The sequence below is a fragment of the Anomaloglossus baeobatrachus genome, chromosome 6 (genome assembly GCF_048569485.1).
Source record: "Anomaloglossus baeobatrachus isolate aAnoBae1 chromosome 6, aAnoBae1.hap1, whole genome shotgun sequence".
NCBI classification, from domain to species: Eukaryota; Metazoa; Chordata; class Amphibia; order Anura; family Aromobatidae; genus Anomaloglossus; species Anomaloglossus baeobatrachus.
In genome coordinates, this window is record NC_134358.1 from 136,884,364 (window position 1) to 136,887,667 (window position 3,304).

Genomic DNA, 3,304 nt, shown 5'->3' on the forward strand with positions numbered 1-3,304 from the left:
ATTACACCAGTTACCCCCCCCCTCCCCCTTCCCCTCCCCCTCAGGTTATTAGTGACCACTCACCTCTATCTCCTCAGGCCCCTCCGTACGGGTCCCCTGCTGAGCTGATTCTTCCCTGGTATGGGCCCTGGCTGCGCCACTGTTGTTCTTCAAAGAAAGAAAAATGCTGTACAACGACTCAATTGCAAAAACACTTGAATTTTATTCATATAGAAAAATTAATAACAAATAGAAAATACGATAAAAAGTAGAGACAGATGGTTAATGCCAACAGGTGGCGCTCACACCACAACATACGGTAGGCAAAAGCAAAATTCAAGTGTTTTTGCAATTGAGTCGTTGTACAGCATTTTTCTTTCTTTGTTTAACTATTAATCTGTATATGGCTCTATCCATATTCAAAAAATGGCACGGGATTGGTCGTGTCTTTTGGTATTATGTACCACTGTTGTTCTTGTACGGCCCCTGCCCCCGCGTCTCTCTGTCCAGGCAGGCACCGGCTGGTGCCGCTTCTCCTGCCAGGGGGGAACTTTTCAAATGACACACCCTCTTTGTACTGCCGACATCAGGGCGCGCGTGTGTCACAGAGAAAGCTGCCGCAGGGAATAGAGGACCGATCCTGAAGCTCTGCACAGTGTAGCAGCAGAACGCAGGAATCTGTCCTCTCTTCCCAGTCCGGCAGCGTTTTCTGTGACACACATGCGCGCCCTGATGTCGTCAGTACAGCGCGCGTGTGTCATTTGAAAAGTTCCTGCCCAGCAGGAAAAGCAGCACCACGTCTCCAACTCTGATCTAATGGGGGGGCCGGTCACAGACAGTAGGCGGGCCGGAGGTGACCCGTGGGCCGCCCCTTGCCCAGGTCTGATGTAGAATAATGAAGGGTTGTCCAAGTAGTAGACAACCCCTTTAATAAAATTGGATTAATAAAATACCCTGGAGACAGGGAAAGATAAAAAGAGACAAATACAGCGCCAATCTGAGTGTAGTGAGTTTTTTATATAAAGGTGTTGAAATAGTAGGAACTCTCACCTGGTTCAGAGGTTAGAAAGCCTGGAATAATGCAGGAGTTTATCCACTTTCCAGTAGGATTATGGTGCATTGTGCAGCAATTGCACTGGATACTATAGAGGAGATCTCCAGCAGGTCCACTTAGTAAAAAAAAAGTTCCAAAGGCAATTACCAGTCTTGTGGCGCTCCTGCTAGAAATGGTGGAAAATATTGGATGATTTTCAGTCATATGACTAGACCAATATACAAATAAGTAGAAAGATATTTTATTTGTACATTAAAATATGGTTAATTATACTTATATAAAACTGGATTGATAGATATGTGCTTCTGTGACGCCCTGGCAAAACCAGGTAGTCACAGAGGTTGTACAATCTCTCAGGTACAAAACTCCATCTTCCTTGGCAGTCCAACACAAAACCCACACCCAGGTGCACAACACCAGCCAGTAAAGCCTAGTCACCCCTCCATGACAATAGGGACACACCAGTGGGCAGGACCAGGCGGATGGGAGCGCCCACCTAGGGGTCCTGAGGTGTCAGGGGCGAGAATCCAACAGAACAGCCTGGACAGTTGACAGTAGAAGAGTGTGAAGTGCAGTGGAGTCAGGGGTTGGGGCCCCTGGACTACCGGACTAGGTGGCAGACGGCAAGCAGGATCACAGGCGACGGAGATCCGGTCGTGGGAGACCTAATGTAGACCAGGGCAGGGTTGTAGCCCGCCGGTGCAAACAGCGGGAATCCGATCCAGAGGCCGTGCACAGACGGGGTACTTGGACCCTAGGGCGAGGAAGGTTGCAAGCCCCTTGTCAATTGACCAGCCGGGGATGAGGTTTTAGGCCTTGTTCTATAGAAGCCCAATGAGCGAAACGGAAGCCCAACGCAGGCGATAGGGTGTCCGCCAGAACCCACAGAGATCCCAAGGGTCAGATTTCGCGGGCCACAGCTCCCAACATACATAGTACATGGAGTGGACTTCCCCGTTCCAAGCGGAGTTGCCCCAATGAAGACACAAACACTGAGTGCAGGAGGAAGGGAACCCTGTTTGCTACACCCGGGTCTGGGATCTGAATACACCTGCCGGAGGCGACCGGTCACTGGTAATTTGGTTTACCACTGGACTCTGTGTGCAATTCTTTGGAACTGTGAGTACACCATTCATCCCCGGTCCAACCTTGCACATCATTCTCAGCAGTCATTGCTCCCGTACACCCCTGGGCCCCGGGACTACACCTCCCCTACCCGTGGAGGGGATTCCATCCTGCTGCCCTGCTCCATCAGCCCCGCTCCATCAGCCCCGGGTGTCCCATCACCAGGCAGTGGCGGTGCTACCAACTCTCACCGGAACCCACGGGTGGCGTCACTGACAAAGACTCTCTCCCCTGTAAATACCTCCCTTTCCTACGGTTGTGAGGACGGACGGCTGTACGAGCCCGGGTCCGGCTACCACTCGAGCCGCAGTAACAAACCCGGATCCGAGCAACCCGTGCAGCGGCCCGGCACCCGTCCGCAACATTTCCACAACCAAAATGCACTTAAAACATGTCTTTTTACCTGTATATTTTTCACTTTTATTGTGATTCTATGTGGAAAATCTATACATAAAACTTCAGATCAGTTTATGCAGTGTAACTGTAATCCGCATTTTTGGCACAGTGAGAATACGCTATGTCAAACATTCCCCATAATCTCATCGTGGGAACTAAACCTTATGCATTCAGTGTAGTGGGGATAGATAACAAAAAAAGAGCTTTGTCACTTGCTTTGCCTACTCCTCCGCTATGGACCTGTTTAACTGGTCAGGAGATGCTTTAGTTTACAAGTCAGTTGTGTTACTAGGTGATGAGAATACGTACATCTCAACCTAAACCCGGCCTGCGGGTTCCTCTAATTCCAGAGACGGAATGTGCTGCTCTTCTGTGTTTACCAACAATCTTCCTTAGTGATTTCAAAATTCTTCCACATAACGAGTTCCACCTTTGTGAAGCAACTCACCTGAGCGTAAGGTCTTATTCCCATATCTGCGAATCCCGTACGTCTTCCACCCATGATTGTCACTGACAGAACACATTGTGAATATATTCTTTTGGGCTTTTCAACTTTTCCATGTTAATTTGCAGATTATGTGATATACAAAAAAAAAATCACAAAGATGGTCATTTCTTATTCAAGTCTCGACTCAAAATTAGATTACATTCACATGTTCAGTAATCATCCGTTAGAACGGATCCAGCAGCAATCCACTAGTAAAAAAATTTGTGCAAACACAACTTTGTTTGTCCTTGAAAAACTTGATT